We start from the raw sequence: 11,869 nt of genomic DNA, 5'->3' as shown, positions 1-11,869 counted from the left end.
AAATTAAACTTTATCATAGGTATGTATGTATAGGGAAGTGTGTGTGTGTGTGTGTGTGTGTGTGTGTGTGTGTGTATACACAGTTCAGTACTGTCCACAGTTTCAGGCATCAGCTGAGGGTCTTGGAACATATCCCTTGAGGATAAGGTAGTGGGGGACGACTCTACATAAGTGAATGTTGAATTGATCATTGTCAAGATTGCTATATTTATTCAGTGCTTATGATGAGCCTTGCATTACTAAGTAAACAATAATTTGTCAACCTGGTATTTCAGCATAGTTATCTGAACATGACTGGAGCTCAGAGGGAGGAAAAGTTCCCTTCCTGTGTACATAAGGGCAAAGAATTCTGTTTTGAAATGTCTATTTCTCTAGGCCCTGTGCCAAATTTTATTTGAAATTCAGGGATTTTGAAAGGCTCAAGTCTCCATCTGAACTCTTTTTTCTTGTTAATGTCAGTATTCAGCCTTTGCTAATGACCTGAGAGTAGGAAGTATGTAGGGGTAAGGAGGAGAAGAGCTTCAGCTGCTGGGGAAAATGTGGGGCAGCTTCTTAGTAGGGTCTAAGAAAGAAAGAGGTTACTTTATTTGTTGAGATGTAGTGATTAAACTCCCAAAGTGCATTTTGAGAGACAGTTGCACACAAGAATAAAGATGACAATTAAAATTAATTACTGTTGTTGTAGATGTTTGCATTTCTATAGCAGTTTGTATTTACTAAGAATTTTGTAATCAGTTATTAACTCTCCCTTACCAGAGCCTTGTGACATGGGCAACATTACTACAGATGTTTGTTTCGTCTTCTGGGAAGAAATATGAGCTTCTTTAGCAAAATACTAGGATTAAGGAATCAAAATCCTTACTGCTGCTCTTTCACTGACTGTGTGATTTTGAGAATCCAAATAATGAGAACTTGAACATTGTCTTACTCTGTAATTTTATTATGAAGAATAACTCATGAAGATGGTTCTGGGGTTTGGTAAATTAAAAAAGGTATGTAATAATATATACCTCTCAAATTCATTTTCCTCTAGGTTTTATTTTTTTAATTTTTAATTTTTTTAAGTTTATTTATTTATTTTGAGAGAGAGACAGAGAGCACGAGCAGGGGGAGGGGCAAGAGAGAAGGGATCCCAAGAAGGCTCTACACTCAGCGTGGAGCCTGACATGGGGCTTGAACTCATGAAATGTGATATCATGAGTTCTCATGATCATGAAATCAAGAGTCGGATGCTTAACCAACTGAGCCACCCAGGTGCCCCATTTTCCTCCAGGTTTAAAAACAATAAAATTAATAATAGCATTTATGGAGTATTTTTACATATCAAGTACTTAGCCTAGTACCTAGCATATTAATAAACCTTTAATAAAAATTGATAATAAAAATTATCAATACTGTAATAAAACTTATGTAATATATGCATTATTTTTGCTTCCATTCGATTGCAGTCATATTACTGTCTTTGGATGAAGATGCATACAGATGTACACTCACTTATTCAGCAATATTTGTTGAGTGACTACCATTTATCACGCAGTGTTCCTGGAGCTAGGGATATAGCAGTAAACAAAAAGGAGTTCCTACTCTGATGAAGTTTATATTTTGGCAGGAGGGGGAGGACTCACATTATCGTGGTGGAGAGGCTTACATTCCAGTGGGAGTTAGGCCAAGATAGAGAGGTTAGAAGCATGATTAGGATATGTTTAGAAAATATGTGAAGAACTTTTTTCTGATTTTTATATAAAATAGTATTTTATTATAGCAGTAGGTTAAGAACAAGCTATTAGTTTTTATAAAAATATTTAAATGCATACTTGTATATTTTATTTTAAAAACAAATATACTGGGGCACTTGGGTGGCTCTGTCACTTAAGGGCCTGACTCTTGATTTTGGCTCACATCATGATCTCATGGTTGGTGACATCAAGCCCTGCATGGGTCTCTGCACTGCTGATAGCATGGAGCCTGCTTGGGATTTTCTCTCTCTGCCCCTTTTGTATTCTTTGGGTAAATACCCAATAATAGAATTATTGAATCATATGGTAATTCTATTCTTAATTTTTTGAGGAACATCTGTATTGTTTTCTACAGTTTTCTAGCAGTTTGCATCTCCACCAACAGCACACAGGGTTCTTTTTCTCCACATCCTCACCAAACTTATTTATTATGTTTTTTATTTTAGCTATTCTGACAGGTGTGAACTGATATCTCATTGATATGAGATGGTTTTGATTTGCATTTCCTTAATGATGAGTGATATTGAATTTTTTCATGTGTCTGTTGGCCATCTGTATGTCTTTTTTGGAGAAATGTCTACTCATGTCTTCTGCCCGTTATTTAATTGGGTTATTTGGTTTTTGGGTGTAGAATTGTATGAGTTATCTATGTATTTTGGATACTAACCCCTTATCTTATTCAGTAGGTTATCTTTTTGTTTTGTTGATTGTTTCCTTTGCTGTGCAGAAGCTTTATATTTTGATGTAGTCCCAATAGTTTATTTTTGCTTTTATTTCCCTTGCTATAGGAGACATATCTAGAAAAAATCTTCAAGCTTTTTTATTACATGAAGCCCACAGGATTCCTGGTTCTTCTTTTAATGGTGAGGCCTCCATGCTCTGCCTTTCTGTTGGAAAACCCTGTAAGGGTAAGAAACAAGAGAACATTACAGGGGAATACTCCCAGAAGATGTCTCTGATCTTGGATTCCTTCTGTTTTACCAAAGGAAAATTCAAACAGGTTAGCCTCTGACATGAAGAGACCCAGGCATAAGTCCACAGCAGCATGTAAGTACACTGAGAAAACTGCATAAAAATAGACCATCTCAGGCACTCAGAACTTAAACTTCAGGTTTGGATTAAGCTCCTAGACACATTAGGAAGACAACCAACAATTATTCTATTTTACATGGAAATGCTAATTTCACTTGCAAAAGAGAAGTACTAAAATAGTATTATGATTATAATAGTAGAAACGTAGGAGTATGAAATTTGTAATGTTATAGACAAATTAAGCATGAAATGCAAATACCACAGTAGAGTGGGCTGGGTATCCAGATTTCAGCTGAAATTCTCTGAAAGGGTTACAATGGCTAGCTAGTGCCACTGATTAAAGGGCCCTAGAGTAGAGTGTTAGGAGAAGGAACAAGTATAAAGAGAGGATATAGACAAAAGGTAAAGTGGCCTTAATGTTTTTGACCTCTTCTTAGCTCTTCTCAGGAGGCTGTGCATAGATTTGAATATTTATAGTTGTGTATTCTCTTACTGGAGTATGGGTACATGAGAGCTAATTTAATAACTATTACTTTTAAGACTGCCACTTACGATGACTGTGAGTGGTAGCTTGAAGACTGTCATAGCGTTCTTGGGCTTATATACCAAAACACAATAGACTGGCTGGCTTATAAACAACAGAAATTTATTTCTCACAGTTCTGGAGGTTGGAAAGTCCAGGACTGAAGTGCCTGTAGATTCATTGTCTTGTGGGTAAGGGGCATTAAGGAATCTACTACTGAAATCATTGCTTTACTGTATGCTAACTAATTTGGATATAAATTTAAAAAAATAAAAAATAAAGTTAAAGAAAAAAAGATTTAAAAACCAAAAAAAAAAAAAAAAAAAAAGAATTCTTGGCTGCATATTTTTCTGATTCAGCACAGTGAATATATCCTGCCACTCCTGTCTGGCCTGCCAAGTTTCTGTGGATAGGTCTGCTGCAAGCCTGATCTGTCTTCCCTTGTAGGTTAGGCGCTTTTTTCCCTTGCTGCTTTCATGATTCTCTCCTGAGTATTTTGTGAATTTGACTATGATATGTCTTGTTGATGGTCAGTTTTTGTTGAATCTAATGGGGTCCTCTGTGCTTCCTGGGTTTTGATGTCTGTGTCTTTCCCCAGATTAGGAAAGTTTTCTGCTATGATTTGCTCACATAACCCTTCTACCCCTTTTTCTCTTCCTCTTCTGGGACCCCTGTGATTGTGATGGTGTTCCTTTTTAATGAGTCACTGATTTCTCTGGTTCTTTTTTTTTTTAATTTTTTTTTCAACGTTTATTTATTTTTGGGACAGAGATAGACAGAGCATGAACGGGGGAGGGGCAGAGAGAGAGGGAGACACAGAATCAGAAACAGGCTTCAGGCTCTGAGCCATCAGCCCAGAGCCCGACGCGGGGCTCGAACTCACGGACCGCGAGATCGTGACCTGGCTGAAGTCAGACGCTTAACCGACTGTGCCACCCAGGCGCCCCTGATTTCTCTGATTCTTAAATTGTGCTCTTTTGCCTTAATCTCCCTCTTTTTTTCTGCTTCATTTTTCTCTATAGATTTGTCCTGTATATAGCTGATTCTCTGTTCTGCCTCATCCATCCTTGCTGCCGTGGCATCCATCCATAATTGCAGCTTAGTTATAGCATTTTTAATTTCATTCTATTTTTTTACTTTTTTTTTTATCTCTGCAGGAAGGGATTCTAATCTATTTTCGACTCCAACTAGTATTCTTATTATTGTGATTCTAAATTCTGGTTCAGACATCTTGCTAGTATCTGTGTTGGTTAAACCCCTGGCTGTCGTTTCTTTGTGCTCTTTCTTTTGGGGTGAATTCCTTTGTTTTGTCATTTTGAAGGGAGAAAAGGAATTAATGAGATAGAAAAATTAAAATAAAAAACACTTAAAAATTTAAAATATTAAAATTAAAAAATTAAACACACAAAAAAAATCAGATAAATGATGCTAGATCCTAGGTGTGTTTTGGTCTGGGTGTTGAAAGTGGTGTGGCAGAAGAGAAAAAAAGGGAAAAAAGGAAATCTTTTGGGAATTTGAAAAAAATGAATACACTGAAGGAGACTAAAATGAGATGATGGGAGTAAAATGGAATTTGAAAAATATTACACAAAAATAAAGAATATAGTAGAAAAAAGTAAGGAAAAATATTTTAATATAAGATAATAAAAATGATTTTTTTCTCTTTCTGTATTCAAGAAAAAGAAAAGAAATGAAAAAGAAAAAAATCATTTGAAAATTTGAAAAAGTGAATACACTGTAGTAGACTAAAACAAAATGATGGAAGTAAAATAGAATCCGAAAAAATTTACATAAAAGGAAAAAATATAGTAAGAAAGTAAAGAAAAATATTTTTAATAGAAATTGAAAGTAAAAATGAAGTCTGCATTCAAGAAAAAGAAAAACGAAAAAAAAAAAAAAAGGAAATCGTTTGAAAAGGTGAATACACTGAAGTAGACTAAAATAAAGTGATGGAAGTAATAATTAGAAAAAATTTACACAAAAGCAAAAAATATAGTAAAAAATTAAAGAAAAATATTTTTAATAAAAATTGAAAATAAAAATGAATTTTTTCTCTCTGTATTCAAGAAAAGTGTAAAAGAGAAAAAAAAGAAAGAATATTGAATAGATGGACCTGCTAACAGACTGAAATAGGACTGAAATTACTTTGTTTCCCCTAGAAGTCAGACTATGTAGCGCTTTGTAGTCCATAAACTAAGTAGGTGGTGAGACTTGTGTTCCTCAAGAGCGAGGTTGGCCCAGTTGGGCAGGGCTCAGTGTAATGACTCCGTTCTCCACTAGATGGCGCTGCTAGCCTACTAGGGTGGATTGTTACAGGGCTCCTAGTTGTGTATACGCATGCGCAGGAGTGGTGAAAATGGCATCACCCAGCTACCCTGGCGCTAGTATCAGAATTCTGTTCTCCCAGATCAGCAGTCGAGCACCGTCCTCTGTCTTCAGGTCTCGTCTGCTCCCTGCTTGTTCACTGTCCGTGACCAGGCCCTAGGCAGTACCTCTCTCCCAAGTTTTGTTTCAGATGCGGCTGTTTTCCCTGGCCCCTTACTTCTGAAGGACTGTGGCTTTGATCCATTCCGCCCCTCTGTGGGAGAGTCTCACTGAGCAATGGCGGAATGAGCAATGGCCAAATGTCAGCTGCATCCAGGAACGCTTGCTGAACCCTGCTGCTGCCGGTGCCCCAAGATTGCGGCCAGGTGCCAGCCGGCCCCAGAAAAAGTTCACGAGATAGTGTAGCAGCAGCTTTTCAGAGATTATGGAAAATCACAACACACATCTGGCACCAGGCTTCACCCTTAATGACCTTGTTCCAGCACCACCAAATGTGGCCGTTTTCTGGGGTCTGCTGGTACCAGGTGGCTTCAACCGTCTCTACCAAATGTCCTTCCAGCAGTGGAACCGCTTTTCCCCGTGTGGCCCAAGAACTTCCCAGGCCCCACTCTCTATTCCTGGGGATTCACCCTTCCCACGAGAGCACCTCCAGGTATGGAGCTGCGGAGTTGTAGACTTGGCACTCCCCTTGTTTACAGTCTTAATGGAATTTAAACCCTCTCCTTTCTCCCTCTTTAGTTTAGTCCCTGTGGCTGTTTTCAATTTTCCACTTTCTCTCCAGCTGCTTTTGGGAAGGGGTGCTTTTCCCATATTCTCCCCACCCTCGCCCCTCCCAGTCTCCGTCCTCTCTCCGCCTGCAAAAGCGGCTCCCTGCCCGCCCCTGGCTTCTTGCTCCCCAAGTTCAGCTCTCCCGCCGCATATCTGCTGAATTCTGTGGTTCAGGTAGTGCAGATTGTTGTATTAATCCTCCAATCAGTTTTCTAGGTGTGTAGGATGGTTTAGTGTTGGTCTGGCTGTATTTCATGGAAGTGAGCCACACAAAAAGCTTCCATGCCTTTCCCCCATCTTGGCTCCTCATACTCTATTGGAAATATTTTGATTATTGATTCAGTCTCCTTGCTGATAATTGCTTTGTTGAAATTTTCTATTTCTTTCTGCTTCACTTTTGATAGGTTATGTTTCTAGGAATTTATCCATTTCTTCTAGATTGTCTAATTTGCTGAAATATATAGTTTTTCATAAAATTCTCTTACAATTGTTTGTATTTCTGTGGTGTTGTTATTTCTCTTTCATTTATGACTTTGTTTACTCGAGTCCTCTCTCTCTCTTTCTCCCTCCCTCCTTCTTTTTATGAGTCTGGCTAGAGGTTTATCAGCTCTGCTGATCTTTTCAAAGAATTAGCTCCTGGTTTCATTGATCTCTTCTATTGTTTTTTGTTTGTTTGCTTCCATATCATTTATTTATGCTCCACTCTTTATTATTTCCTTCTTTCTGCTGTTTTTGGGATTTGTATATTTTTTTATTTTATTTTTTAAATGTTTATTCATATTTGAGAGACAGAGAGACAGAGTATTAGCAGGAGAGGGGCAGAGAGAGAGGGAGACACAGAATCTGAAGCAGGCTCCAGGCTCTGACCTTTCAGCACAGAGTCCAACATGGGGCTTGAACTTACAAACCTTGAGATCATGATCTGAGCCATAGTTGGACACCCCACCGACTGAGCCACCCAGGCACCCCTGGGATTTGTTTGTTGTTCTTTCTAGCTTCTTTAGGTGGAAGGTTAGGTTGTTTATTTGAGATTTTTCTTGCTTGAAGTAGGCCTGGATTGCTATAAACTTCCCTCCTAGAACTATTTTTGTTGCATCCCAAAGGTTTTGGACCGTTGTGTTTTCCTTTTCATTTCTTCCATGTAATTTTTCATTTCTTCTTTGATTTCTTGGTTAACCCATTCATTGTTTAGTAGCATGTTATTTAATCTCCATCTATTTGTGCTCTTTTCATACTTTTTCTTGTTGACTTCTAGTTTCATAGCATTGTAGTCAGAAAAGATGCATGGTATGACTTCAATCTTTTTTTGAATTTGTTGAGACTTGTTTTGTGGCCTAACGTGATCTATTCTGGCAAACGTTCAGTGTGCACTTGAAAAGAATGTGTATTCTGCTGCTTTAGGGTGGAATATTCCAAATATATGTGTTAAATACATCTGATCCAGTGTGCCATTAAAAGCCACTGTTTCCTTGTTGATTTTGTTTAAATGATCTGTCCATTGATGTAAGTGGGGTGTTAAAGTCCCCTACTATTACTGTATTGCAGGCAATTAGTTCCTTTATGTTTATTATTAACTGTTTTGTGTATTTGGGTATCCCCATATTGGGTTCATAAATATTTACAATTGTTATATCTTCTTGTTGGATTGTCCCCTTTATTATTATACAGTGTCCTCCTTTGTCTTTTTTTTTTTTACAGACTTTGTTTTAAAGTCTATTTTGTCTGATATAATTACTGCTGTTTTAGCTTTTTTGACATCAGTTTGTATGATGGATGTTTCTCTCTCTTCTCACTTTCAATCTGCAGGTGTCTTTAAGTCTAAATGAGTCTCTTGTAAGCATCATATAGATGGGTCTTGTGTTTTCATCCACTCTGTCACCCTATGTTTTTTAACTGGAGCATTTATTCCACTTACATTCAGAGTTATTATTGATTGAAATGTATTTCTTGCCATTTTGTTACCTGTTTGGTGGTGGTTTTTGTAATTTTTTTCAGATCCTTTGTTCTCCTTCTGTCTTTCATGGTCTGCTGGTTTTCCTTAGTGATATATTTGGATTCCTTACTCTTTATTTTTTGCATGTCTATTACTGTTTTTTGATTTGTGGTTACCATTCAGTTTATATATAACAAATTCTGCATATAGGTGTCTTTTCTAAGTTGATGCTCACTTAATTTAGAACTTATTCTTTACTTCTCTCCGCTCCATGTTTCAGATTATTTGGTCTATTTTATATCCTCTTATTTTGTGCTTCTCTTGATTAATTTTTTACAAATATACTTATTTTTTTTTTGCTTTTGTGTCTCCTATTTTTATTACTCTTACTTATGGTTTTTGTTTTCCACTCACAGAGTCCTTTTTTTAATTTTAAAGATGCATTTTATATATTTTTCCAAATTTTTATTTAAATTCTAGTTAGTTAAAAAAAAAGGTTAGATTGGGAGAGGGCCAAAGCATAAGAACTCTTAAAAACAGAACAAACTGAGGGCTGATGGGGGATGGGAGGGAGGGGACGATGGGTGATGGGCACTGAGGAGGGCACCTGTTGGGATGAGCACTGGGTGTTGTATGGAAACCAATTTGACAATAAATTTCATATATTTAAAAATAAAATAAAATAAATGAAAAAAATAAATTCTAGTTAGTTAAATACAGTGAAATACTGGTTTCAGGAGTAGAATTCAGTGATTCATCAATTACATACAACACCCCGTGCTCATTATAACAAGTGCCTTCCTTGATATCCATCACCCATTAGCCCATCCCCCACCCACCTCCCTCCATCAACCCTCAGTTTGTTTCCTATTTTAAAGGTCTCTCTCCTTTCACTCTCAAAGAGTTCCTTTTATTTATTTATTTATTTATTTATTTATTTATTTTTAAATATGAATTTATTGTCAAATTGGTTTCCATACAACACCCAGTGCTCATCCCAAAAGGTGCCCTCCTCAGTGCCCATTACCCATCCTACCCTCCCTCCCAACCCCCATCAACCCTCAGTTCTTAGTTTTTAAGAGTCTCTTATGGTTTGGCTCCCTCCATCTCCAACTTTTTTTTCCTTCCCCCTCCCGCATGGGTTTCTGTTAAGTTTCTCAGGATCCACATAAGAGTGAAAACATATGGTATCTGTCCTTCTCCATTTCCACCCACATTGCTACAAAAAGCCATATTTCATTCTTTCTCGTTGCCAAGTAGTATTCCATTGTGTATATAAACCACAATTTCTTTATCCATTCATCAGTTGATGGACATTTAGGCTCTTTCCATAATTTGGCTATTGTTGAAAGTGCTGCTATAAACATTGGCGTACAAGTGCCCCTATGCATCAGCACTCCTGTATCCCTTGGGTAAATTCCTAGCAGTGCTATTGCTGGGTCATAGGGTAGGTCTATTTTTAATTTTCTGAGGAACCTCCACACTGTTTTCCAGAGTGGCTGCACCAATTTGCATTCCCACCAACAGTGCAAGAGGGTTCCCGTTTCTCCACATCCTCTCCAGCATCTATAGTCTCCTGATTTGTTCATTTTGGCCACTGTGACTGGTGTGAGGTGATATCTGAGTGTGCTTTTGGTTTGTGTTTCCCTGATGAGGAGCAACGTTGAGCATCTTTTCATGTGCCTGTTGGCCATCTGGATGTCTTGAGAGAAGTGTCTATTCATGTTTTCTGCTCATTTCTTCACTGGACTATCGTTTTTTGGGTGTGGAATTTGGTGAGCTCTTTATAGATTCTGGATACTAGCCCTTTGTCCAATATGTCATTTGCAAATATCTTTTCCCATTCTGTTGGTTGCCTTTTAGTTTTGTTGGTTGTTTCCTTTGCAGGGGAGAAGGTTTTACCTTCATGAGGTCCCAATAGTTCATTTTTGCTTTTAATTCTCTTGACTTTGGGGATGTGTCAAGTAAGAAATTGCTGCGGCTGAGGTCAGAGAGGTCTTTTCCTGCTTTCTTCTCTAGGGTTTTGATGGTTTCCTGTCTCACATTCAGGTCCTTTATCCATTTTGAGTTTATTTTTGTGAATGGTGTGAGAAAGTGGTCTGGTTTCATCTTCCTGCATGTTGCTGTCCAGTTCTCCCAGCACCATTTGTTAAAGAGACTGTCTTTTTTCCATTGGATGTTCTTTCCTGCTTTGTCAAAGATGAGTTGGCCATACGTTTGTGGATCTAGTTCTGGGGCTTCTATTCTATTCCATTGGTCTGTGTGTCTGTTTTTGTGCCAATACCATGCTGTCTTGATGATTACAGCTTTGTAGTAGAGGCTAAAGTCCGGGATTGTGATGCCTCCTGCTTTGGTCTAATACTTCAAAATTACTTTGGCTATTCGGGGCCTTTTGTGGTTCCATACAAATTTTAGGATTGCTTGTTCTAGTTTCGAGAAGAATGCCAGTGCAATTTGATTGGGATTGCGTTGAATGTGTAGATAGCTTTGGGTAGTATTTTAACAATACTATTGTTTGGGTAGTATTTTAAAATACAAACATTTTAGAGATGGTGGCGTAGGAGGATGCTGGGCTCACCGCGTCCTGCTGATCACTTAGATTCCACCTATACCTGCCTAAATAACCCAGAAAACCGCCAGAAGACTAGCAGAATGGAGTCTCCGGAGACAAGCGCAGACAAGAGGCCCACGGAAGAGGGTAGGAAGGGTGGCAAGGCGGTGCGCACCAGGCAGACTTGTGGGAGGGAGCCGGGGCGGAGGGCCGGTCCGCCGGCCAAGCAGAGACCCTGAGTCTGGCTTGCAAAAGCAGAGGGGCTAGACGGAGTGTGTTCTGGCAGCAAGCGGGACTTAACATCTGGAAGGTTATAAGTTAACAGTTCTGCTCGGATAGTGGAAAGGCTGGAAGACAACGGGAGGGAGAGTTGCTGAGCCCCAGGACAACAGAGCTCAGTTTGGCGGGGAATAAAGGCGCTCACCAGCGCCATCTGCCTTGCCTATTCCCCAGCCAAAATCCCAAAGGGAACCAGTCCCTGCAAGGGAACTTGCTGGCACCGCACAAACACCCAACACTGTGCTTCTGCGGACCCACACCTCCTGCGGGCCTGACTCCCTCCCGCTGCCACACGACCCCTCCCAAAGCAGATCACCGACGGAGAAGCGAGCTGAGCCTACCTCTCCCGCCCCCGTGCACCTTGCCTATCTATCCCAGCTAATACCCCAGATCCCCAGCACCACAAGCCTGGCAGTGTGCAAGTAGCCCAGATGGGCCACACCACCCCACAGTGAATGCCGCTCCTAGAAGAGGGAAAAAGAAGGCACACACCAATCTGTGGCCCCAGCGGTGGGGTGGGGGCAGACACCAGGTCTGACGGCGGCCCCACCCACCAATGCGAGTTATTCAAGACAGCACAGGGGAAGTGCCCTGCAGTTCTGCACCACTACAGGAACTATCCAAAATGACTAAACGGAAGAATTCCCCTCAAAAGAATCTCCAGGATAACAACAGCTAACAAACTTATCAAAAAGGATTTAAACAATATAACAGAAAGTGAA

The 11,869-nt window shown here is 39.3% G+C and overlaps 1 protein-coding gene and 1 long non-coding RNA gene across 6 annotated transcripts in view; one reads left to right on the top strand and one right to left on the bottom strand.

Annotated features, from left to right (window-relative positions):
• Positions 1-890: 890 nt before the first annotated feature.
• The window catches only part of FAM205C (family with sequence similarity 205 member C), a 32,615-nt gene continuing 21,636 nt past the window's right edge, over positions 891-11,869 (top strand). Inside the window, exons 1-3 of the mRNA XM_045468624.1 lie at positions 891-992; positions 2,525-2,599; positions 2,723-2,783. The gene's annotated coding sequence lies outside the window, so the exon portion shown is untranslated. The remainder of the gene's footprint in view (positions 993-2,524; positions 2,600-2,722; positions 2,784-11,869) is intronic.
• LOC123593089 overlaps positions 2,491-11,869 on the bottom strand; it is a 179,505-nt gene continuing 170,126 nt past the window's right edge. For all 5 annotated transcript variants that reach the window (XR_006710114.1, XR_006710111.1, XR_006710110.1 and 2 more), the window contains one exon: positions 2,491-2,636. This is a non-coding gene — a long non-coding RNA (uncharacterized LOC123593089). The remainder of the gene's footprint in view (positions 2,637-11,869) is intronic.

The sequence above is a fragment of the Leopardus geoffroyi genome, chromosome D4 (genome assembly GCF_018350155.1).
Source record: "Leopardus geoffroyi isolate Oge1 chromosome D4, O.geoffroyi_Oge1_pat1.0, whole genome shotgun sequence".
Classification (NCBI taxonomy): domain Eukaryota; kingdom Metazoa; phylum Chordata; class Mammalia; order Carnivora; family Felidae; genus Leopardus; species Leopardus geoffroyi.
Note: the sequence above shows the minus strand (reverse complement) of the source record. Positions and strands in the feature narration are given on the sequence as shown.